General features: G+C 41.4%; 1 protein-coding gene across 2 annotated transcripts in view; it reads left to right on the top strand.

The window, feature by feature from the left end:
- foxp1b (forkhead box P1b) overlaps window positions 1–27,043 on the top strand; it is a 156,273-nt gene that overhangs the window by 17,712 nt on the left and 111,518 nt on the right. For both annotated transcript variants that reach the window (XM_069164281.1, XM_069164203.1), the window contains exons 3-4: window positions 2,349–2,410; window positions 20,474–20,517. The gene's annotated coding sequence lies outside the window, so the exon portion shown is untranslated. The remainder of the gene's footprint in view (window positions 1–2,348; window positions 2,411–20,473; window positions 20,518–27,043) is intronic.

Genomic DNA, 27,043 nt, shown 5'->3' with positions numbered 1-27,043 from the left:
GGGAGAGCGCTTTACAGTCGGAGGTAAAGTTTTAGCTCCATGTTGGTGTCTTCACGTGCAGTGTATCTTCAAGTGTTTTTTTTTTTTTATGGACAGATAGCACTATAAACGTAACCACTTTGTAAGATCCACAGCTTGTTAATTTGCATTAAAGACGCAAAATCAGAGTGAACTCTTAAGTGTACGCAATTCCAGGCTATTTTAACATCTCTTTTGTGAGACCACATAAAATCCATCTCTATTGAATCTTCTCATCAAGTAGTTTCTAAAGCTCTTGTGTTGTGTGCGAGAGACATGGCAGAGAGCACCGCTGAGTCACAGAGGGACCTCTGTCGTTGATCTCCAGAGTGAGAGGACCTTTAAAGTCCTTTTGAGGGGCGTGGAGACACAATAGTGTAGCCATAAATCCACGGAGGGGTGGATGTCTGTTGGGATCAACATATTTTTGGGAGTAATGACAGGCATGCAACCGAGTAATCAGAAGGGTCTTATCTGGGGCTGATGGCAGGCCCAGGAATGTGGACGGGCTGTGGAAACAGCGGCTGCACTAATGGGGTTAGTTGAATTCCACACTGGTGAATTATGAGGAGTTGGGACGTCGGAGCTGCGGTTTGTTGTGTCTGGTGCGAGAGCTACACCGCTACACGCAGAAACAGAGTTATGGATTTGGTTTTTGACACGCTCCCTCATAGAGCAGGCCAATTAACTGGGAGCTGACTTGCTTTGCTGTGCTGTTGGAGACACAACCACATTAAACCGCAAAGTCGTACACACATACATCATGGAGCAACAAGCCACACATGCAGCCGTGACTCTTGTGACAGGGACAGAACCAGAAGCCATCCATTCTTCTGCCTCATTTGCATGATCTGAAATGTATAAGGAAGTCATTAGCATCCTTCCACTTGTTTATCTGGCTACAGAAGAATGCTTTGATGCGCAACACCATGTTTTGGAATAAACAACATGTCCAGCTTGTTTGATATTTTTATTGGTACACATGGCATCATTTATGTAAACGTGTAGTTTTACAAAAGGAAAAAAAAACAAAAACATTTAGGATATATTGTTAGGCTAGCGCCCACTGCAGGGTTTGTGAGTGACTGTATTACTGTGAATCTTTCTTTCAGACCTATCAGACTTCGCGGATCTTTGCCGTCACATTCAGCTTTGTTGTCTGTTGTGTCATTATTAGACCGTTATAAGATCACAGTTATTACATTGTCGCTTGGTCGCAAATATTTGAGCTGACCACAGTCACTTTTTAGGTTTCTATTTACCTGTATAAAAACAGCTGGATAAAACTCAACAGAAATTCAATCACCGTCTCCACGTCATTTTCCACCGTTTGAATTTTGACCGGTGTGCTTTTCATGACGACATCCTGTTGCCCCCCCCCCCCCTTATTCTTCTATGGTCTACTGGCATCTGTGTGGAGATTCAACGTCACCATAGTACATCACGTATTTGGACCATTGGTACTCGTACTTATCAGTCATTTCTTTGTATATTTCAGAAAAATGCTTTTTCATACCTGAAAATGCGCAACTTTTGTTCGGCAGTACAGAACCTAAATGGCAACAGAAATGTAATTTTGATTTATTTACTCCAAAGTTCAATGCCAATAAATGGCTCTTTTTCATCAAGTGTATTATTAAACTATCAGACTTATACTATAACATGACATAAAACGAACAGTAAAAGACAATGAAATTGTTAATTACAATTATTTGTCAGATAATTAATCGTCCGCAAAAAATGTATTATCATGACAGCCCTCATTATCATGTTGAGATCATTGTGTAATTTGGCTTTTATTTCTTATATCAGACTTTAATAGTTGTTATTGGGGAACTTTATAAAATAATACAAGTTGTACATCCTTTAATCTGTGGAAACACAATAAGTGCTGAATTGCTGTAAGAAATTAATGCAGCATATTTGTATGTGGGCATTGCAAATTAATAAATGAAAACACTTTTACTGTTTTAAGGTGAGAAACCAGTTCCTGTGATTAAAAAACACTGTTGCTAAGATTTGACTTTGTGAACTGTAACTGTTGCTCGTGCTTTTTCATATATGAAAGAAAGATAACTTGATCTGCATGTAGGCCAGGAGATGCCATCAGGAATAAATGTGTCATAACTTATCAAATACTTGTGGCTGACGACGATCACGTTTACTTTTACCAATCCTTATGTCATTTCTGTACGTGTGGGCTTTGTGCACCAGGGTAGGGGCTTTCCCCACCTTTAACTTCCTGTTTGTAATTGTTGTATCTTTCCCCTTCCTTCCTTCTCTCTCTCTGTTTGTGTCCTCTGCAAAACCTGAATGTTCCCGCCCTCAAGACTGTGAGCTGAATTCTGATTGGAGGAATGGAGTGCCAGTCTGCCCGACACCAGTGATCAGCGTATGTGGCAATTCTCCCCCTAATCCTTCTCTTATTGCTTAGAGTAATGCGTGTGCATTTTGTCTGTGAAGTGTCTAAGAAACGGTTAAATTTGACTTAGCTGAGCAGATCCTAACATATGTACTGCTAGCTTTTCATCAGTTTTATTGTTAAGCTTTTTATGCCATTGAGAGTGGATGTGAATTTGAAGACCGTAATAGTGCTAAAGAGAGATGATTGTTTAGGGTAAAAATCTTAATTGCGACTTTACTGACAGATGTAAAAAAAATACATTAAATTCCAGGACTGTATTTACATAGACCGGTTTCAGATGTCTGATTTGTTGCCAACATGGTCAGTTTATGCCAGCAATACAAAAAGGTCTTTAACTGCTCTTGTGAGTGGCTGTTTTCCAATTTGGAGAATCATCACAGCCAATCAGGGTGACTTCATAACCCTTTAACCTAAAGGTCTCACTTCAAACCTTTTAAATCAATATACTTAAAACAGTTCTATGAAATCGGTACATTTACCTTTGAGGATCCTGACAGGGATTCAGGCTTTTAAAAGTTAGCTCTTCAAAGCCTGAATGGCAAAAAGCCTCTTTGTTTCTTCAAATATAACCTTGATAAACCAAAGCTACTGCATACTTTTAGGTAACAGTTGTCATTTTAGCCAATTAAATGCTCTCTGGCTAAAACTTCCTCCTCCTTCTGTACATTTGAAGTGTCTTTGTCAATAGGCTACGTACCTGAAATGATGAATCAGTTAGTCCATCAACAGACTATTGATTGCCAACTGTCTCTTAATATACATTAATAGATTCCAGAAATCTTCGAATTTGTTTGGACCTTTGGTGAGACAAAATACGACATCTTCTTAGGCGCCAGGAACGTGATGATAGAAAATTGTTTGCTTTTTGTTGACATTTTATTGGCCACATAGTCAATGGAATAATCAAGACAACAATTATCATTTGCAGTCCTAGTAGTTTATAATTCATATCAGAAAGTTAGACGCTTTCAAGTGTTTGTTGTCAAGAATACTCAAGGATCTTCATCCTGTTGAGCTGAAATGTGTTCGATATGGATGTGAAAGGCATACATTTTTTTTTGTTATGAATACGTTATTATTGCCGGATTTTAATAATAATTAATAACATCTAATCATATTAGAGCACCTAAAATCGTATGAAATATTTGACATCTGTTATACGGCACACTGCCCTCTGCATGAATGTTGCACCATCAGCTGCTTTGTGTTCGTGACTCTCCTTTGTTTTTTAATATCTTTGGCGTACAGTAGTCTTTCTGTCCCTCTGCTCATCTCTGTCTGCCCTGGGAGCCCTGATTGGCTGAACACTTTCTGCATTATAGTCTGGATGCTTGCCAGCTATGCTGCCAGTGGCTGCCGTGCCCCCTGATCAGAAGAGAATGTGACATTTGTGCAGAGGTAATGGAATCTGCGTGCAATTAAATCTCTGACTGTGAAGAGGAGTCTATCTCCTCGCTGCTCCCCCCCCATCTCCTGCCATTCCCAGCAGCAGGGGGGGTCAGGCACGATGATGAAACCGTCCCAGCAGGCCCCTCGCTGTACTCTTGTTTCCCAATCTCCATGTCAGGTTGTATTTTTTAACTTTGCCGCACAAGCCATGCCTCTATCTGGCAATTAATTACAGAAAATGTCCATTAGGAATCTCTCCAGATATTGTACAAGAATTCATATTCAATTATGAAAATTACGTTATGGCGACAACGTTACCACTGCGTTAATGAATTCTGCTGCAGGTGACAGTTGTTATTTTGTGGTGAGTGTTGTTGGCTCGTGAAGCATGTTTTTACTTTTTTGTTTGAGAGGAGTAGCGCATAGCAAGACGGAGCGAAAGAAAGAGAAGCAGAGGGCAGATTCATGCATGGTTAAGAAGAGGGTCATATCTCTCTGCTGCCCTGCCACTACACTTAACGCCTCATTTGTGGGCTTTGTGGCCAATGGCTTGAGTCTGTGATCTGTTGCCATAAAAGGCCGCTTTTTCCTCTGTGCTGATGGGGCACTCACTTGTGGGTTAATATCAGACCCCGCCTCTACAGGCAGACTCATATCTAATGGATATGTGTATCCCCATCAGGATTGCTCATAAACATAAAACTCTCTGCTGCCATTGTACTTGGTGGAGCTGGCTGAGAAGGACAGAGCCACGCCATGCAAGCACTTCCCTTGTACTCGTGTCGAAGTTGTTCCTATCCGTGTTCCTTGTCCACACAGGGTGGATGGAGATGCAGGATATCCAGGTCAAGGTTTGGCTAAGTCCTCCCTGTGTAGGTCTGTCTAAAAGACCCCAATCTCTGTCCATATTTCTCCTCAGTGTACAATATTCCATATTGAGCTCATGTTCCAGTTCATTTAAACAATGAAAGATTACAGTTTATTTTGCACATTGATGGGGCTGAATGTCAGAGCCCAGCTTTAACGTGAACGTTTTCCTGTCACATTCAACTTTCTTTTTTCACATGCAGCTTTCCGGGTAATGTATTTTGTCATGATGAATTATTAATGTCTGCGCTTGGTGAAGGGAGTGTTGTCTCAGAAAATATGAGGGTCACTGTTTCTACTGTTCTCTGCAACCAAGGGTTAATTTGAACCAACAATCAAATGAACCTCCCTATTTCCTCGCCACACTGTGGGTCGTGATGAAAAACTGCTGGGTCTCAACTTTATTCACTAACATCCTGCTAAACAAATACAACGCTATCCCTCTCGGCTCTCTCTGTTTTCCTCTGTTGCAGATGGCTTTAGTGCGTTTTGTGATAAAGAGGAAAAGGCTTTGCTCGGGGAAGGAGAGCAAAAGAGGCTTACTCCATTAGTGTCATTCGAATGGTGAATTAGATCAGTCTGACAGATAGATGCGGAAAATTGTTTTAATTGTATAATTATCTCTGGTTAGCCACTTGTGCGGAAAAGTGCTGTGATGTGGTTGAAGGCCAGGGAAGAGCACATTTTGGCCTTTATGTGCTTATTTTGTCTTTGCACAGGAAATGAACAACAATTGGGGGTCCTGAGGACAAAACATAAACACACCCAAACTCGCAGACACTCACACTCCCCCTGGGCAGGTTGAGACGTGCTCAGTGAGATGCTGCCCTTTAAAGTAATGCGTCTGGCCAGTGAGCCTTCTCCTCAGGCAGAGAGGAAGGCGCCTGGAACCGTATGATCAAGATGGCACAGCTTAACACAAATGTAAGAGCTATGCAGAACACGGCTCGCTTAACACTCCTGGCGTTCAAAAGAGAGAGGCTCATTATATTAGTAACTCGCTTAATCACATTCAGCTGATTCCTGATCAGATGCACAACAAACGACTGCGGACAGATGGCACTAAATCCTTGGCTTCGTAACTCTCACTTGCTCCGTACATATTTTTCTCTCCTACAAAAGTTTTCCGTAAAGGAATTTGTATGAAGTACCTATCACCTGGTAATTAGGTTGAAAAATAATAGCAGTTATTCTCTCCTCACATTTCAAACAGTGAGGAGTTGTTATCGAGAAACAACTTAATATGTTTATTCGCTTTGGTGAATGTTAAATAAATCTATGTATCGATGTTTTGTCTTACTCGTACTAATAATTGCGATTAACAATTGAATTATCTTTAAATGTTTTTATAAATAAAACCTCGTGTTAATAAACCACATGCAGGTAATGAAGAAGATACCATTTTTGTCTGTGGTGTTTGGCTTTGTGGCAAAATCCATACTGTAATTGTCAACAGATGCTCATTGAAATGAGATTAGTTGAATATTGATTGGCTCAAGATTTGGTGGTGCGAATTCTCCACTAGAACCATAGCAGAGGAGGAGGACACGATGCGATGACGCCATTAAAAGAGCACCAGTCGAACCTGCAACTGTGGAAAATAATGTGGGAATATGGGAATGACTTTTATGTTAGTATCACCCAGCTGTTTTTATACAGATGAATGGAACAACTTCTCTGGTGGAATCTAATGAAATCATACTTTGTTACATTACCCGAGTAGTTTATGGGAGTGTATGTACTTTACTTGAGGTTTTACATTTTTGTCAGCTTTCATGTTTATTCCACTAGATTCCACTTGCTTATTCCACGATATTTTCCTGAAGCATCTTGGTTACTTTGTTACTAGAAAAATTAAATTGGAATAATTTTTGACAGCCCGATGATAAAGACTGACTGAGATGAACACCATGATAACTGGGTAACATGAATCCTAATTTTGACTTTAAGCCACAGTGGCCCCAGTTCAGCAAGTGTTACAGGGTTGTTTTATAAAGGAATGCACTTCCTACTTTTGACCACATGCTTTTATTATAACAGCATTTACTGTCACTTTTACTTTCAATACTTCAGTACATTTGATATATAAAAAACAAAAAAAAAAAAAAAGATTTTGATACAGTTAATATCAAAAATGTAAAGACTTTGACTCAAGTAATAACTAATACGTGATTTTAGATCTTACCAAAGTTATTTTCTGGTTAGATATCTGTACCTTTACCCGGATGTGGCTTTTAGGTACTTTATACACCACTGATGATTCTAAGAATTATGCAAAATAGTTGCAGTCAGCCCAAATAATTGCAATCAGGTAAATATTTAATAATTGTGAGTGGCCTAGTCTCCATTTGATTCCTTGAGCATGCATTATAATCACTGTTGAAGCGGTAAACCGCTTATTTCTAACATTTATGTGGAAGAATTTGTTTGATTTCATTGACAATTATCTAACTCCACATTTGATGCCCTGTAAATATATAAATCAATGTATCTAGTTTCATTTCATTGACCATTTATTTTTTGTAAACAGACAAGCACCCATAAAATGTGTCCTTGTGGTTTACAGTCTTCTCTTTGACAGATCAGTTACTGAATTATTTTTCAAGCCTGGTGGGCAAAGCTCAGATCAGACCAAACACGGATGTGCTGCAGTCAGAAGCTGCATGCAATTTTCAGCTCAGCTCATTCAAGTGTAATAAAACAATGCAAGGAGGGCTGGAGGATTGTGGGCCTGGATGCTCTCACTCTTGCAGTAAAAGTTGAAATAGGACCTACTCTGGGGCAACGGCATGGCCGTGAAGTGAAGCTGCTGCTGTTTGAGTTTCCTCCATTGAGTGGTTGTTTCTGTTCCTGCTTTTGTCTACAAATCAAAAACATTTTATTATGTAATCCTCCCAGTGGGTTGTGATCACAACAAGCAGGCTTCTAATATTTAATCAAATAATAGATATTTACACACGCAACACAAAGCAATCCGAGCGCTTGTCATGTCTCAGTTGTTACCTTCGTCATGCTCTGTTGTTCAGTTGCATCTCCTGTTATAATGCACTGGGGATTAGCAGGTAACAAGGCAGCAGCGCTCCTCTGAGGATGTTACGCGTGGCTTTGAATGTCTCGCACAATGCAACATAAATGAGGCGGGGGGTACCACCAAATGGTGATTTCCCAGCAACACAGGGAGCCTCCTCCTGGATAATGTGGTAATGAAAGGTGACAGGAAGGACTTGGGGTCTGGAACGAAGCCGGGGCAGCTGGTCAGAGCGGGAGAATAGGAAGTAGTGTGCACCCGGGCTAAAGTGCAGTGAGAAGCAAATTAAAGCTCATATCTGCCATCTCCCTCGCCTCCCTGCACTTTCCTGTTTGGACTTGAAGGTGATTGGGAGCCAAGGCGGTGACAGTTGACGGAAGCTACGCGGAGGAGAGAGTATTTATTTACAGTGAGATGCAGCGATGCTTGTTCAGGATGCGGTTTCACGCAGGATGTGCCCCCCGCCCCCTCCCCCCCCATGACACACACACACACACACACACACACACACACACACACACACACACACACACACACACACACACACACACACACACACACCTCCTCCCATCTTTCTCATCTCCACCCTCACACTACAATCCCCAGGTTTGATCAAGAATGGGAAGTGGGTTATTGGAGAGGAGGGGTTGGCCTGCTGCAGGGACAGGCAGTCTGTATTGTGTAAGAGGCTGGGTCTGGATACAGCCAGCAGAGAGCTCACTCAGCATGCCTTCCTGCCTGGCCCAGGAGGTGGTCCCAAAGTCAGCACAGGTCACTGAGAAGAAGGAGTGTGAGTCATTGTGTGACAAAGATTGTCTTTAGGTGATGCATAAAGGAAAAGTGAACACAACTGAGAAAAGCGTTGGTGTAAAAGAGAGTGTGTGTTTTAAGAAAGTCCAAAAGGGAGTGTGTACCCTGCCAAGAATTCCACCTTGTAAACCAGGGGCTGGGGTGTGTGTGTGTGTGTGTAAATCCCAATAATTACACTGTACACTGTGGTTGCAGTACAATTACCATTGTCGTCACCCTACAATACGGAATTCACTTTACAGTAAAGTGCTTATTTTAAAGATGCAAGCATGTGCAACATCAATTCATACCACCCAAGAGGAAATACCCAGCAACTGTTAGTCAGGTAAAACTGAACATGTAGCAGGCACCAGTTTTTCACTTATCCAAGTCCTGCCATCTCTGGCTATTATCCAGAGAGATTTCAAATGGGAAGCATGTGAGTGTGCTAAAAGGTGAGCCGTTCTGAACTCTGCTCGCTAGCCGTCATGTCGGCATTAATCCGCCCAAAGTTTCAAAGGCAGGTTTTACGACCCGCCTTACGGCCCCATCTATGTGGACAGCGGCGTCTAAACTCTGGAAAACCTGCCACATAAAATGCACATCTGTTAAAGCCTAAATTGTAAAACAGCCCCCACTTGTCCAGTCAGCGGTGAGTTAATAAATACAGCTTTTAACACTCCCCGCAGCAACAACAGCAGTGATTGTGTTTTAGTCACTTCTTTCAAAAAAAAAAAAAAAAATTTTGCATCTTTTTTCCCAAATGCATTTTTATGGCTTTTGCGAGGTTTTTGACCTTCAGAGGCAATGCACATTATCTTTCTGACAAGCGCAATTTCTCCCAGATTGGATGGTGTCTGTATAGTCTGTAGCCACATTTTTAGCGGTGGGGTGGAGGGATGGGAGATCAATCTGTTTGATTTTGCGGTTATTGTTGAGCTGGCAGTGGCATTCCATCTGCTGTTTGATAATAACTGTCAAAAATAGCGATTAGGGTCCCGTGTAAGTCCCATTTTAAAATCTGTTATGTGTTCGCAATGTTTCAGACTGAAATCTCAACAACAAAGTGCAGAAACTGACCATTCGAGCCCCTTCTCCTCTGCTGGTACCGGCTCGATGTTGGTCCATGGTATCCTTTTAGGTATCACCTCCGTGGACGTTCCAAGCGAGCGGAGATGGCACTGAGGTGATGTGAAAACAAATTAATAGTCTGAGAGACTTGTCAGAATCCCTGCGTCACTGGGTGCGCTACACAGGACGTTCTGAACAAACCTGCCATTGTATAGCTAAGCTACTATAGCAGCCGTAGTTTTTTTTTTTTCTTCTTTCTTTCATTCACCGGATTACTCGATCAACGGCAACCTGCAAAACCACGCTGTGCTCAGTGGAGGGGGGGAGGGGGTTCAGACTGTTTGATTTGAAGGCTCTGTTTGATTGCTGACAAAATGATCCAGTGAGTATGTGCGTTGCGTTGTAGATGACCTACTGGTAGTTTCACATGGTGTCATTCCTGTTGCGAGGGGGTACGATCTGAAGTTGAAAATGTTCGTACCTGTTACTGAAAGCAAGTATAGTCGAGTAGGGTTGAGCTGGTAATGGCTGTTAAACAGAGGTTTTATTTGGATGAAGTTTAGTAACATTTGCTAGCACTGCCGTTATAGTCAAAGAGTAAAATGACCATTAAAGACATTTTACAATAAAAAAATCATCAAGTAGTATTAGAAAATAGTATTCAGCTCACTCTTACATTTAACACCACGGTCCAATATATGAGGTACAGTTAACAATAATCAATTTAAACAGCAGTTGTCATTACGGGGACTCAGTTATTACACACTTTTGCAAGCGCAGTCCCTTTAAGAGGAAGTGCGTCTTCTCCCTTCTGTGTGTTCAATCATTGGTCCTCTCCGTGCGTTCACAAGTCATATTTACTGTACTTCGTGTTGGTACGTGCCCTCCCTGCTCCTTCTGCCTTCTGGACAGGGATTCACCAAATCTGGGAACTTAGCTGTGGACCTGACAGAAACAGCACATGGGGGAGGGAGGGACTCGCAAACACAGCAACATAAATCTCAGGGCTAATTTGAGGTTTGTTCAAAGGCATCTGGCAAATAACCTGAGGGAGAACCACTGTGCAGCAGTGTAGGGGGCCCGGTACTTCAGTGTACCAGTTTGGAGTAGCCATGACAAGCAGACATTGTTGGTGGGAGGGGAGATTTGTAATGTACCAGAACTACTTAACACAAATGCTTTTGTTTAGGATCGCCTATCCATTCAGGATTCCACAAAAGGACTCGATGTTTACTTCTGTTTGAAGTAACATTGACATTATAACGGCAGTAGGGAGGACACTTTGTCGAGCTGAGGCTGAGCTAACGTTGATGACTCGTTGGAGCCGTTAATGTTTGTGGTGTCCACCTCATCACCATCACCTCCGTTTGGCCTTCTGCAAAATCTATCTTAAATTTGTTTTGGCTTTAAGGTTCCCTCCCTGACATTTTTCCTAAATGTCACAAAGGAGGTGTCTCTGTTACCGACTGTTTGGCCGACTAGCTAAGGTTGCTGGGTAATTTTTGTGTGAAACGCTATTCTGCGCTCTTTGAAATACACGAGTTAAAAAAAAAAATAAATAAAAAAAAAAATCCCCAATGTTTAGGCCTGGCAGGGGTTAAACAGAGGAACAGTGGGCTTCTGGGTTTCAAATACTGTGGAATTAACGAGGTAAAGAAAAAGTGTGATTTTACAATGAAATTGTGTGTACTAGTGTGTATATATTTATGTTTAGATATGAGACGAGAGGTGCAGACTTGATCCCCCGTAAGTAATGACAGCCAAGGCTTTCCCTTTGACGTCAGTTTTATGGATTTATTGATAACCATTTAGCACATTTAATGGACAAAACAAAATTGATTTGACAGTCAGTTGATTTGATCTAAATTATGTTTTCAGTCTGACATAATATGCGTATGAATAAGAACTGACTCTCTGGGACCAGTCGGTATTCGTTTTAAATGTGTTTTTAGGTTGTAAGAGGTTTGAGTAAATCTGTAATATTTGTATATGTTGAAGTAGAAGGACATATGAAACTCAGAGCTTACCATTCATAAGCCAAACATACTCTGTTCAAAAACAAGTGAATTTACCAACACTTAGAAGGTCAAATAAATTCCAGACTTTATTGTTAGGTGTTTTTATCGGGTCAGAGGATCCAGCTACAACACCTGTTACTGCTAAAAGCACAGAGGGAACGGTCTTACAGCAGCTGGGATTTTTGTATTCTTTCTTTTCTGTCTTGTGACACAGCCTTTCGATGGTGACAACATGGTTACCTCTTTAATGAATCAGAAATGATTTGCTATTTACTGTGATGGACATTGCTCTCTGTAGTTGGGTCTTAGCCTAATTGATATTTTGGACGATGAGCTCAATTGGATGAGTCATTAGGCCTATTACCAGAGTTTTATTAAATGCCCCCACCCAAGAAGAAAAAAAAAAATCTGCTGTGGAATATTTCCTTCCTAGAATAACAGGCGGTCGGATTGGTAAAAGCCAGATAATATATGTGTGAGATTGATCAGTGAGTAGCGACCCCATTATCTCCTGAGATGTTAATTACACTATGTTCAGCTTGCATGTCAAAAGGCGGATAATTGAAGAAGGTAAAAGATGTGCCACACTTTATTTATGCTTTCACTTGCTGCTAGATCCGCTCTCTCTTGTATGTCCTTTGCCTTCCTCATCTTTATTCTCTCTTTTTTTTTTTTTGTCTACAGTGTATTTATTGTTGGGTAATATCACACTGTCATAGTTGAGAATTTTTTCAGCGTTATAATTCACAGTCATCACTGTGACGAACGTTCTGTGTTCACTGTCACAGCTTTTAACTAAAATCCAAGGGCTTTTAAAGGTCTAATGATCAGATGTTGTGTTTGATAAATACCTTTTCAGATGTTCTAAACGTCTCTCTGTTGCTTTGTTCTGATACTACTTCTTTGTAGCTCGGTTTTATTTTGAAATTCATCTTGTTTTCATAAACATGTGACATGTAAGCCTGCAACCACGCTGATCATTTGCCTTTGTTGCTAAAATCTGAGAGTCTGAAAATAGACAAGAGAGCAATTATTCTCCTTCAAGACCTTTAAGCTGAGGGAAGTTGTAACTCCTTTATATTTATTATTTTATGCAAAGAATTGAGCCATGATTTACTGTGCTTGGGTAAAGTTAGTGTAATAAAAATTTCCTTTACACATGAAATCACCAGTTTTTCAGTAATGTCTTACAGTGACTACAGCTGCTAGGCAATGAGTGAGAGTGGTGGAGCATAACACAGAAATAAGAACTAAAGATGGTGGAAACATTTGTGGTTGAAGTTGCAGTGTCTGTCCAGAGTGGTCCTCTCAAACACACAATAAGGTGAGAGGGTGTGAAAAGCAGCAGAAACCCTTTAAAAGTTATTATTTTTTTCACACCGTTTAGCTCTTGAGTACAGCTCCTCCTCCTAAAGAGCTCTCTAAACTTCCTACAGACAGTATATAAGCGATATGGAACATTTTGTACTTTAAAAAAAGAAAAAAAAAAATCTTGTTTGTCATAGAGATCACATCAAAACTCTGTTTCCTGTGGTTTCCTGTGGTGTCTCTGTGCTGCAATTTACAAGTGCACATGAACATTGTTTGCCCTCCCAAAAGTGATGCTGCAGACACAAATGCTCATGAGTTCTCTTCTTTCTGTGTTGTTATCATCATCATCCTCCCTCTTCATTGCGTGAGGGGGAGCCTCAAGGGAGTGGCTTGACTATGGTCATCAGTCCTCAGAGGCTGATGGACAGCAGCCTAGCAGATGATTTAGTGCATCACCTGGTGGACACTGTTAAGAATGAGCGCAGCACGGTGGGAAACCACATTCAAAACACTTGCGATGTACAGTTTGATGAAATTGCAGTTCGAAAGTTGAAACGTGCACGACTTTAAACAGACAGCCTTTTTATATAGTCTTCTTTTATTTTCAGTTTTTTTCCCTTTTCGAAGTGGGTTCAATTCATTATATCTCAATAATGACGTTCATGGGCACAGAATAAAAATAAATGGACTATTTTAGCTCCTACAGAAAAGAGGAAGAGGATGAATGCAAAGGTCAAGTTGGGATTTTATAAAACTTCACAGAGGGTTTTGTTGGACATTTTGAAACAAGGAAAGTGTTACAATCCCAACTCTTCCAACTTGGTACAGAGATGGAGGGTTTCAGTACATTTTCACCTTTGCTTCGACATCAACCGGCTTTCTTTTACTTCGTCTGACCATTGTTTAAAATCTATTAGCATCTTTCTGCTTGTTTATCTGCAGGCCAGGGAGCTCCGTGAGGCAGACAGTGAACCTCATTGGATTTTCGATTTTTATGGTTTGAAGTGGGTTTATTTTTTTCTCATTTTGGCCACTTTTTGTGAGCCAGAGAAAGACCTCTGCTCTCTCAGAGGCTAGCAAGCAGTATTTTGCCGTGGCAGTGCAGCCTTATCTGCGCTTGAGGTCTGTACTTTAATGGGCTTTATTGATCTAAACAACATCAGGGGTTGCGGTGATGTTATTAAGGCAGAGATAACTTCTGTGTAATTCCACTCCAACAATATATTAGCCTTTTATTGGTCTAAATAACTTTGCCTTTTAGACAGTAATGCACCAGTAAGTCACAGCAGCTCTTCATGTCGGCAGGATCTTAATAAAGCATTTCCTCTGGACATCCTGCTGCGCAGAGAGTGAAAAACGACAGGTTAAAAGGCATGCTGGGAAGTTTCCATGCCATCACTGTAAATTATCTCTTTTGAATACATAAATAAAGCTAGAAGAGAGCTGTGAACAGAAAGGGGTGGAGGTGGAAGGGAATGGTGAAAGTTTGTACAAACGTCTTCTAACGCTTTCTCTGTTTCACACATGGAGGTGCTATGTGCTATAAGGAGGAACTCCGTAGGTTCCAATGGAAAACAAACTAGATGTACAACAGCATGGCGGATGTAGCAGATCAGTGTTGTTTTGTTAACATAGGGTTATAGAAAAGTCAGCCATGACATTGAATTCATTGACAGGTGATGCATGAAGTATAATACGGCAGGACTGTAATGTTCCGTTGATATTAAATCTGACTTGGAGAGGTGTTGATTTGGTCATTTTGAAGACTGTAATTTGTGGTGCTGTTCAACTGCTTTGGGTTCGAATATTTTGTCTACCCAATTCAGTGAAATGGGAGGGGCAAAACAATGAGTTGTGTTCAGGTGCATTGCACCATTGACCAACAAAAACTTGGTTTTAAGTCAATGGTGCACTGTTTATGATAAAGGCAAATCTGCTATTATACTTGTTTCTATACTGTAATAACTATCTGCCAAGGCACAAATGCATCAGACTTTCAAAGGAAATGGAAGATGACACATTTATTTCATGTTATGCTCAAAACACGCCTATGATTAATTAGGGAACCAAGTACCACCCCTTTGAACTATGCGCCTTACTTTGTCCTCAGATTATCCACACCGTTAAACCAGCAAAGTTAATTAAACACGCCCTAAATTCACGCAAGACATGTGCTTTTACATGGTGCGGTTAGATCGTTAACATTGAGCCCAAAACGTTAATGTAGGTAAATGGCAGTGTAAAGGCTGGATGCACCAGGACCGGCTGCTTTGTGTCGCTGCTCTGACACGGCAACCATTCTAGCTGCCATTTTAGTCAATGCTCATGATTCTACCAGACTCTGCAGTGAGTGTCAGTGGTGTCCCAAAAGTGCCTCTCCACGCTGTTTTGCTTTAAATATAATCCAAGTCTATTTGTGATGGAAGTCGGCCGAAAACTGAGCTAATCTGCAGAAAGCAGATCAACCGGGCGGGAAGTGAGATTGAGGAATCTGGTCAATTTTCACAATACAACCCCCCTTTGCAGAATCCAGATTGCTACACCAATGTCGAACCTCTGATCTTTCAGGGAGGACAATAAATGCATTCTCCTCCAGCTATAGGTACTGGATGTGAAATAGTTATGAAATAGTAATGAGGATAAACAACTACAACACAGCCACATAATTAACTTTGTCTGTCGACTACAGCACAAAGTAGGAAATAACATTAAACACAACACAGACAAAAACAAAAGAAAAATTCACTATGTAGCTTAATTGCAGGCGCTAGGAGCACACAAAAAAGGGAAAAGGGAAAAAAAACAGGAAGTCAACAAAAGCGGTTAGACAAAACTCTATCTATTATTAACATTATTATACATAACATAAATCAAATGTGTGATTGAGGTTATTTTAACAATAATAATACAAAAAGTACAATGGCAGTCAAGCACTCTGCTTTGAAAGGGTTAATAGAATATAAAGTAGAACATTGGACAAAGTAGAATACATTATGTATTAGTTTATTTAAAAAAAAACCCAAAAAAAAACATTTTAGCCAGCCCTCAATGAGTTAGAACCAAAGTAAGGGTTGGAATGGAATGGAATTGAGTAGATTTAATAGTTTTAAAAGGTTTATATTTGTTTTTGTTTGCTAGTTGTCTATTTTTCGCTCTCTTATTAGGTGCAATGTGTGTTTGCAAACTTTTTAATGGACAGTTGCAATATTTCCTTCCTTTCAAGGGCAGCATATATCTAATATTTATACGAAATAACAAACCCATTTATCTGGAAGTGTATTTTCAAAGGGTGGTGGTGGTGGTGGTGGTGGGGGTGCTAGGGCTTCATAATTTGCAGCTATTTAAAGCCTTGGTTTTGGTAATGAATTATTTTGTCATCTCGACTGTGATGAGATTCATCTTTAATAACTGTAACAATTATTTTATTAAAAAGAGAAGCCATGCATTATGGCTATCTCGCCAAGGTCTCAAGCTGGAAGGAATTCTCATTAAGAGCATTATATTACCCCGGTGTGCTTTCAGTTGGATGTCCCGCTGAAATTACATTAGGTGTCAACAATGTTTGTGTTAGAAGTAAGCAGTCATATTTACAGAGGCTAGCTTTTTCATTTGCTGGCTGACACTGGGAGATGTATTAAAAAAAGATACTAATGCTCTGTATCTGATTAAATCACTTAGAGAGAAACTCCTTTAAAGTGTTGACTTTTAATATAAAGCAAGCACTGTTCTGTCACCAAGAAAGACATAAATCTCTATTCAGAACTTTTGATTGCTTGAGATTATTTTGTGATTTATTTAGCTGGCACACGCGACTGTTATCACCCCTCATTCCCACAATTTAGATCTCCCAAACTGTAAGCATCAGGTTGTTTGTGTCATGATTGATTTCTCAGTGCATTTTCATCTACATCCTGTGTTTCTTCTGATGGTTCGCGTGGTGTGCAGCATTGTGTTTTGTTAATGGTTCCATGCCCAGGGTTGCGGCTAATGACATGGTTGTAATTGTTTGTCAGTGTGATAATGTGCGATTTCCTATTTCCATGTGAAGTTGGACATTTGATGAAGGAGGGATCTTGTCAGGAAGACAAAGTGCTGTCATTTGTCACCAGCTAAATGAGCTTCTCTCCAGACACCCTCTTGGTTTTCAGTGGCAATATCATACTCACAGATCCCCCTTTTTTGGGCTATTGCCATGATTTTGACATTATTCAGTGCATCGCAGGAAAAAAAGGCAATAAATCTAGACTCCTTCCTTGCTCTTGTGTGTAACACAGAAACTCAAGTCAGAGACACAGTTTGTTTGTGTGAAACTTGACAATTTTTTTTTTTGAAAACATTGAGGTCAGAAACGGAGATTAGGATCAAAACAACAATGAGATAAACCTTTCAGTCTCTCAGTTTGTGTTGTGTGCTGACGTATAGAAATCTTCTAACTGTATTTCCAGAAAGACAGAAGTGAAATTACAGAGTTTGGTAATCTTTTATTCTTAGTGTTTGCTTGCAGTCATCACTTCCTTAAACGTGACATTTTTAAATGGAGAAACTATTTCATCACCTTCAGAGGAAAGACTTTGTCACCGTTTACACTGAATTTCATTGATAGTTTGTATTTATATCATGATATAACATTATATGGCTGATTCTCAACAATATATTTTGTCGATCGTGTCACTCCAGTAATTCATAAACTTATGAGGCACATAATTGCAGCAATTGAAGGTCAGGGCTGTGGGCCTGCCTTCATACTTCCCAAAGTCTTTGATGTAGTTGCCCCCTAAACAGACTGCTTCTGTTTCCGATTAGACTGAGTTCATATTGTGTGGATGGGGCCAGATTCTGCGTAGTTAACAATCTAATGAGCTAAACAAGCCAAACAAAGGAGAGGTGCACTGAATAGGTCTCCTGGGGGAGCCACTTATTGTCACAATTGCCCCTCTGTCTTTTCTTTCCACTCCATATCGATTCATGTCTTCATCGGTTAAGCTCTGTCCGCTGTAGCGCACATGGGTGGTGTAATCAGCTAAATGTAGCCTCTGCTTTCTTATTATTACCTGAGTGCTTAACACAGATTTTTTTTTTTTCCTTCAAGGACAAATGGTGTAGGAGAAGGCAGATCCCGTGTGAAGTCCCTGAGCTCTCGCCGAGCAGCAGATCCCTTTTCAGCGCCAGCTGTTCTCTCAGATACACCAGGCCGTGCTGAAATTCTCTTAATATAATTCTGGGGGCTCAGGAGAATAGTGCAAAACAAGCGTGCCAGCAAGGAGAACGTTGAATTTTTCATCAGTGGGCTTCAACTCACTGAGTTAGTGGGCAGTGCGCTCATTCATGAGCAGATGTTCAGTGCAGTTACACTCTGCAGTTAATGTGAACTTACTGGCCTCTCTGCCATTGGCTGCAAGGACGTTGGCAGCGATCTGGCATCTGAGAATTCCTCCTAGTAAAAGGCGCAAGCCTGGAAAGCGTTGCCCAGGCCTTTTTTAGCCACTTCCCAGCCCAGGAGCTGGATCGTGGACAGGGGAAGGCACTGACAGCCCATCCGTCTTCAGTCCGACAGTGATGAAACACTTGCCACTGTGTGCTGGGGGAATAGCGATGAAATTCCTGCAGATAATTTCCACAAGTTTTATGTTCACTACTAATGACTGGCTAAATATGAACCCACACCACCCAGCAGATGAAATATACTGTGTCTGACATATAAATGCTTAAAGTTACCACCCCCTGTTGTTAAAATGAAACAATCCTACATTCAGAGGAATCATTGCAGTACAATTGAAAGAGGAAATTAATAGAAACCAGGAACCTGTGAGGGGGTAACAGTTTGGCCCTGGTAGGTCTGTAGCTGGAAGCAGCTGGTGCTGTGGTCAGCCTGGTGGGCTGTATCTTCTCCCCAGCTTGGTACTTCAGACATCTGCATGCCCAGCCTGGGTTTGATGTGGCTGTACAGATCCGTAATAGTTTCCTTCTCACCAAGCAAAAGGCTTTTTGATCAGACTGCGTATGTGACATCAGGTTTTGTAGGCAGCGTGTCAGTCATCTTGAGTTTGTGTGAAAGTCATCACAGTAAAGTTATGCATGTGGGACTTAAACAGTGCAAATGACAAGCTCTTGTTTCTTCTGCTCGTCTCATTTTCACTTTCTAATTGGTCGTTTTCAGGTTGGCTTTACGAGAGCAAAACTAATTAGTGTTTCTAAATTCAGCAGAAAAAAAGTCAGTAGGCTTGATTGTTCTGGTTTCCTCTCCTGTGTCAGGCGCTCAACAAGAAAATAAGACTCTAATCATTTTCAAATTGCTCGTATTTTTAAACCCCAGAGCTGAATGTCACTCCCGGTCTCTTGGCATTTTGTTTGGCAAGATCAGGGAACAGCGGTTGCCCTCTCGCCTGTGTGCTCTCTTTGTGATTCGTGGGAAGTTTGGACTTTGGGCCGGTGGAAAAAAAAACAATGCGTTGTGTTTTAGGTGGGGTTGTTTCTGCTTTGATTGGGAACGTCCTGCTGACAGGAGCAGCCTAGCAAGTTTACAGTAGCTGTGACATTGCTGTTACCTTTATTCAAAGTCCTCCAGCTGCAGCGAGCCCTCAGGAAGCCCAGCGCAGGCCCACATGGGCGGCTGGCGGCCCACAGAGAAGAGAATGAGCCCTGTTTGAGTTGGCAGACGCTCCCCTCTCGGGGAACTTTTGCTGCCTCTGCAGAAAGGCCAGTGGCGGCAGCTCTGGCGGGGCGGCGGTGATTCTCGGGGCAGGATGGGCTTTTTCCACCTCTCCTCCCTTTCAGGAAACACATTTTGCCGTTTCTTCCCTGCGTGTTTGCAAATGGAGGAAAGGAGTTAAGACGAAGGGGCATGGGGCAGCGGGACTAAATGACAGAGCTCAGCTGTGAGAGGTTCAGCGCCAATGTGCAAAGGGCAGTTTAATACCATGAACGAGCTATTTCAGAAAGCTGGCGTGTTCCCTTCGTTTACATTGGATAAAAACATTTTGAGAGTGCTGTATGATATAGCCTATTTTTATTTTTCCATCAACACTGTAGGGATTCAGTCTTCAGAAGGCAGTAATTAAAAAATGCTTGATCTAAGGTTAGGGAGGAGCAGTGTTTAAATGCAATTAGAGCAATGCTCAAATTAATTTGGACTCGGTTACAGTTTTTGGAATGTGTCATTATTTGTTTAATCAAGGGAGTTCTTGTTTGAGATGCTAAGTATGTATCCTCAGCTATTTAAACGGGGCTCTGGGAAACCTATTTAATTCTGCCTTGATGAATATTAATTTGAAAGTGACCTGTTTTGTGTCCCTTCACTATTGCTCTCATGGTTAACTCAAAGGTGTGTGAAATGTGTGTGTCCTCTCGCATACACACATCACAGTCATCAACTAAATAGCATCTGAAATGATGCCATGGTTATTTTTAAATAGGGTGATTGTGGAAAAAAACAAGCTTTTGTCACCTTCACGTTTGAAATAATTTGCACCGTTTCTCCCCCCCCCGTCCCCCCCATCCCCCCACACCTCCCTTCTTCTTCCCCTCTCCTCCCTTTCTATCTGCTGCTTGTTGGTCCAGCCAGGAGACTCCAGTGGTGACATCCTGTGGAGCCACAGATCAAAGTAAGTGCTTTACATGCAGACAGTTGTCGACAGTTATGACACACGACTCATCTACCAACTTTTGGACAACTGTCTTAAAAGGTCTCTTTTTTTGTAGGAAAGGCGTTATAAGGAAATTGTTATGCGTTTGAATGCGACAACACGATAAGGGAAGTTTTGCATAGTAACCGATTTACTCATTTCCTGATGCAGTTGTACACTGACATCACTTTGAATGCTAAACACCGATACTGCCCAGAGTCCTGTCACTGTTGACCATCCAACGTGAAAGTAAAGAATATTGCAGACTGTGTGCCGGATCATGTCCGCATCCCCAGACTATCCTAGAAGTCATTACTCCTTGTGTGGTGTATAAACACGTCAAAAACAAACAATGACCCTGGGCAGACTCCATACCGCAAAACAATTTCAAAGCCTTGCAGTGTAGTGTAAACACAAAACACGGCTAACCTTCATGCAGGGAAGACTTCACCTTAAACCCAATGTTTGTTTTATGGTCCCTGTCGACCTTGGTCAGATACAGTTTACATCTCTGCGGTTCTTTTCAGGTCGATGTAGCTCAGCTTCTCTGCTGACATTTAGGTGGAGACTTTTTAGTGGAGCTCTGTACAAGGCTGTAATCTTGTGTTTTGATGCATACAGTGTGCTAAGTATATAATACTTAATACAAAAAAAACATGTTGGTTTTCTGTAGACTTTTTAGGAAAACCATTGACATTTTATTGAACTATTATTAGACATTAAAACTCTCATTAATCTGCTATTTAAATTAAATATGAAACAAAAGTCATCCATCTTCGACAGAGACGTGGATGTCACATATATCACATGAGGGATATTTCATGTTACCCTAAACCAAGTGTAAATACTGCTTTGCGGGACGTAGATTTCCCATACAGGGACCCTACGTATCAAGTAATGAATATTTATTTTCTTCTTTCATGGACTCTTCTGCCTCTGTGAGCTCTTTCACACTGAGCCGGGGGTGACTGTAAGGCGATGTGAACCAGTATTTTTAATAAAGCCCAGCTGCTGAATGATCAAATAGTCTCTAATTAAGGCCTGAGTGTACACCCATGTAAAATTCTCTCTGGAATGCTAACAACCTGTGATATTTCCAGAGGAATTTGCTGTGCAGGTCTCGGAGAAGGTGGGGGGAGGAGGTGGGTGTGTGTGTGTGTGTGTGTGGGGGGGGGGGGGGGGGTCGAGTGTTTGGCGTTCGGAGGGAGGAGGGGCAGCGTTCATGTGGCAAGCCAACATGTTGTTCACATCCGTGTCAGATTGAGGCTAATGAAGGCCAGACTGATCCTTGGATGCAAGCCTTAAGTAAATGATCCCTCTTTGAATATATTAGAGCCCCAAAGCAGCGCTGTGCCTCCCTGCCGTGCCAGCGCCGCTACATGTTGTCTTGTGGTCTGACGAAGCCGGTCAGAAAGGCAGTCACGGTGTTCGATCACGTCGTATACCGTTCAACCCAGTTTGTTTTTACAGCACTATTGTTACGCTGACTTAGTGGGGAGGAACTAAACACACACACGCACACGCGCGCACGCACACACACACACACACACACGCGCACACACACACACACACACACACACACACACACACGCACACGCACACGCACACTGATCGTTTCCAGGTTGGTGTGTCTGTTAAACAGTTTGATAGAATATGGAAAGTATGAGTGTTGTGTCATTTGACAATGTAAATGAGCCTTCTCAAATCTTTCCCCACCCTCTGAAGAGGGATCGCATTTACATAGCATGCCGCTGTTTGACGCTCATGCAAATTGTAGCTGTAGTCTTTCTCAATTTGCAGTTGCTTTTAGTTTAGCTTTGAATGGAGTCGTTTTGTTAATCAAAATATTAAAACACAATAACTAATAGATCATTTAAAAAGTCAAGAGTAAGACAAGAAAATCTCACCGACCAACTTTTTCCACTGCCTTTCATGTTCACACCAGCACTTTGCATGTAAATGAATCCTAAACTTGTAATTACGAGGCACTTTTAAATATTAATTGGAAAGACAAGGGTACAGAAATGTAGCCAGCCACTGTAACATCCCACTAATAAATACCTTTCTGCTTCTTTAGTGCTGGGCTTGCTTTACACTCAGTGAAACAATGTCATTTGATTTTTGCTGATAAAGCATGTGTACTTCATAGATGGATGAGTTGGATGGATCCAATTAGCCATGGTCATCGCTCATGTATTTAAGCTGACAGTGGAAGTCTTGCATAGAATAGCCTTGATTTGGGTAGTTTTGTGAAATGCTCCCGCAAAGTACTTTAAAAGCCCATAAAGAGCACATTGTGAAGAATGCACCTCTGATGCACATTTGATTTACAGCCGGAGCAAATTTTCTCAATTAGACGTGGGAGGGAAATAATTGATTTTCAGTAGGTAGTGTACGATGAAGGGGAATTCTTAGAGGATGATAAAGTGACCAGGAGTCTTACCTTTTTCCTTTTATATTATATACAATCAACACTGCAATTACTTTTGACTTTTACTTAAGATTTCATTGAGGGTTTATTAGCAGATAATGCATCTTTTAACACGGAGCACTCACAATCTACTTGCTGCTCATTTGCAGCAAGCTACGAGGATTGATGGCTCGAGGCACCGGCTGTGCAGGTGCACATAGTGTCTCATAAGGCCTCCTGACCTTCCACACGATGCGTACCATGCTGACCTGTTTGTAAACACGAACGGAGGCACGAGAAGCACATTGGCTGCGGTCGCGCTCAGCTTACAGGCAACCACAACGCAACGTGACAAGCAACAGATGTGTCACACCGGCTGAAATCAAAACAGCCGTCCGGCGTGGCGTCGTGCACATCATCAGACACGGTCGCTGTGATGAGTCGGGGAGGCAGCGAGCGCTGCTGGCAGATGAGACAAGGCAGCGCCTCTGCTGCTCCCAGCTTCCTGTCTAGAAGAGGACAGGCCTGTTTGTAGGCTGCTTTGACACTCCTAGTCACTTTGTCATCTGGGCTGCTCGCTGCAGCTCTGATCATATGTACACACGTTGCATTCAAGGAGCGTCATATCAGCCGCGTGACAGGTAGGCTCCCAATGAGACAACAGCCAAAGGGGATGTCCTTTTCAATACACTGTGCGAGTGCACGTACACAGTGCGCTAAGGCAAAATAACATCATATGACATCATTTTGAATGCTCTTATGTTGTCTCTTTTGAGTTTGGAAAGAAGTTGAGGGGTTTTAGTGCTGCCCTGCAGCAGAACAGAGGCCTGTATGGAGAGACAGGAACCAAAGTCACACAGTCCATCCATAATGTCCACTTCATGCAAACTGATTGTTGTGTTTGACTGGCTGTAGTGCCGCGTGTGTTAGCTCTACACCGGGAACATGTTAATGATATTCTCAGAAGCTTAATCTGCCTATCGCCACTGCTCCCATAAGCAAATAGTGCGGCTCGATGTCGAGCCGTGGGGAGAGAAATAGGCATCCATCATCAGAACAAGAGAATGAATGAAGCAACAGCTGCTTGACTGAGCACGTACTACAGACTGTCACCCCACATCTGTTTACCACTCCGACAGCGACATGAGTGTTTATATTCACGGGTGTAATTGAGCTATTTTTCCGAGGGCAGCTCTAACCCACACTAAGTTATAGCCCAACTTTCCATTAAAGCGTGGGGGGAAGTTTTACTGATAGTAATCACATCTAGCAACACTGCTATGTAAATATGGCTTATCAGCTTTGCCAATTTGGTTAAGTGGCATGTACGTGGGTGATTCATACATCCAGCTCTGTGGCTCTGACACAGGCCACATACAGTAGTCATTTATTAAACCCAGGTAACTTGCATTGTTAACAAGTATGTACGCAGCAAGAACATAATCATGACAATGATGGCGTGTCAAGCCAATATTGTTCAGAAAAGATGCAAATATACTCACAAAGTATTCAACCTGTCATGTGGGCAAACTTAACTGTCTGCGTTCAGCACGTACGGGGTATGGAAATTTCAAATGAGAATATCTAGATCTAAAACGCGCCATTTAAATATTCAAACGTTAACACCAAACAATATGATGCATTATGGCTTTTAGTATTTGCATACAACTCTGTTTGCTGCTGTGAGCTGGGGATGATACAAGGACGAGAGAGGGGGAGAGATAGTGAGGGAGAAGCGCTGCGTGGAGGATGTGTTGCGCACAAACAAAGCCTTTGTCTGCCCGTCACAGGAAAGTGACATCTGAGAACTGTATGAACTTCTTAAACATTAACATTTAGCGGTGTTTATGTATCTTTATTTCATTGCCGTTATTGGGGAACAGAACTTCTGTAAAAAATGGAAAGTTTGAGCTTTTTAGAACAATGCTGAACTTTTTTTTTCTAGCTTAAGCAATCCAAATGAAAAAAAACCCAAAAAAACAGTTTCTATTCCAGTTGGTACCGGTTGATATTTGCTGATTACAGATGTATCGGTGGGTGTGTTGGCCAATATGTGCTGACATGAAAACGTTTTTATTTGCAGAACATAATGCAGAAAAAAAAATAAAAAATCTTTGGGTAATTAAGAAGTTGTTTGATTTGTGTTTTTAAATAGTTGATTATAAGTAGGATTCTCAGAGAAGTTTACTGTTTCAGTGCACCAATTTCCGTTAGGACGATACAATGTAAAATATCATAGGTAACAAAAGTGTTTGATAACCACATTTGACAGATAATTGCAAAAGGTGGGTGTTTATATATATGTAGATGTAGTAAAGTATATCTGTAAAGAATATCGGCTGATACAGCGATATCAGAATGTTTTTTTTTTTTTAATCCTATAATATCGGCATCATACCCAAATTTCCAATATCTGTCAGGCTCTATTGGCAAAAATGTTTGATTGATATAGGGACTGTAATTCAGTGCAAGAAAGTCCTGAACAATGTCACATATGATTCAATTCAATTGTATTTATATAGCGCCAAATCACAACACAGGTTATTTCATGGCACTTAACACATCAACGTCGTTACAGCAGAACTTTACAACATTATACAGAGAAACCCAACAATTCAACAATTCCCACATAAGCTAGGAGGGAAAAACTCCTCTTTAAGGGAGAAAAACCTCCTACAGAGGGAGGGAAAAAGTCCCTCTTAACAGGAAGAAACCTCCGACAGAACCACGCTCAGAGGTGGGCCGCCATCTGCCTCGACCGGTATGATCCTTTTTGGGTATTTTGTAGCGCAATTTTAGAAATTTGAATGACACAAAACAAAAACAAAAAAACATCCCTCTCTTAACTCTCTCGCCATCCTCATCATCTTGTCTGTGATTGTGTAGGTCAAACATTGAGCGGACAGACGCAGAGGGACGGTGCGAGGAGGAGGGACAGAAGGGCAGGGTCGGACAGGGTTAAACATAGTGAAGGATTGCCAGTCCAAACTGTGACATCTGTAGCCACCATCAACACGCACTGCAATTAAGTGCAATCTTTGAGGTTAAATTCTATATGCTTTGCAATAACGGCTCCCCGTAATGAATAATTGAGGTAATAAGAGGGGCTGTTACTTGACGTCTTTTCACTTTGTGTTTAAATTTAGCTGGTGTCATTGTCCGGCAGTGTGATTAATAGTTTATCAGTCTCGACTATACATCTCCATGAAATATCTCCTTCCATCTGTCATCAAACGGCACATGGAAATTGGTAAGATTTTCGATCAGGCATAGTTTAGGCCAAAAAAAAAAAAAAGGGAAGATCACCAAAGGAAATAACCATCAGACTGGACTCGTATGCAGGTAAGGCAGGGGAATACGTATTTCCAGCACTGTGCCTCCGCACAACGCTCATTTGAAAAATTACACTTTTTTTTGGTCTTTCCTTTTTTTTTTGGTATGATAATTAGGTTGAGACCTCTTACGGGGCACCATATGCAGCCTAAATATGGTTTTAAATAAGCCCGAGGTGTGTGGCAGCGAAGGTGAGTTGAGAGAGAGAGAGCGGTTGACCAGTGAGCCAGAGATTGGCTTCCCTGTCAAATAAAGATTAGGCCTTTATTTCACCATCTAATCCCTGTAAATCTCTTATGGAGGAACTCGGGCAGTGCAGGGCTTTTAATGGCGCAGCAGCTTCACTGTCTGCATGTCTTTCTTTAACTCCGGACGTTCACAAGCGGATAGAGCAGCCTGAGGTCGCTGGCTAGTCGCTGCATTTAAATCTGGATTAGAAACCAGATGAATCTGAAGCGAGAAGGTTGCCATCATATTTACACAGTCTTTGTTAGCTTCCCTTGCTAACGAGATGCATTGCACTCGGCTGTACTGTATTAAAGCTGTGTTGGTGCTCCAATGTGACTTTTCGACTTTGATTTTTCTCACATTTAGTTATTGAATATCTCCAGTTTTTCCCCTCAGTTATGCAGAACATTCTTTTTATTGAATTATTAATGCCTATCTTGAATTATTGAAGGAAGATAATTTCTGATCAGATTAATATTAACTCCCTGTGAAATATTTATGACCAATGTTAAAAACGATGAACTTACGGAACCA

The sequence above is a fragment of the Embiotoca jacksoni genome, unplaced genomic scaffold (genome assembly GCF_022577435.1).
Source record: "Embiotoca jacksoni isolate LCO1_2020_lvr unplaced genomic scaffold, fEmbJac1.0.p SCAF_1, whole genome shotgun sequence".
NCBI classification, from domain to species: domain Eukaryota; kingdom Metazoa; phylum Chordata; class Actinopteri; family Embiotocidae; genus Embiotoca; species Embiotoca jacksoni.
Note: the sequence above shows the minus strand (reverse complement) of the source record. Positions and strands in the feature narration are given on the sequence as shown.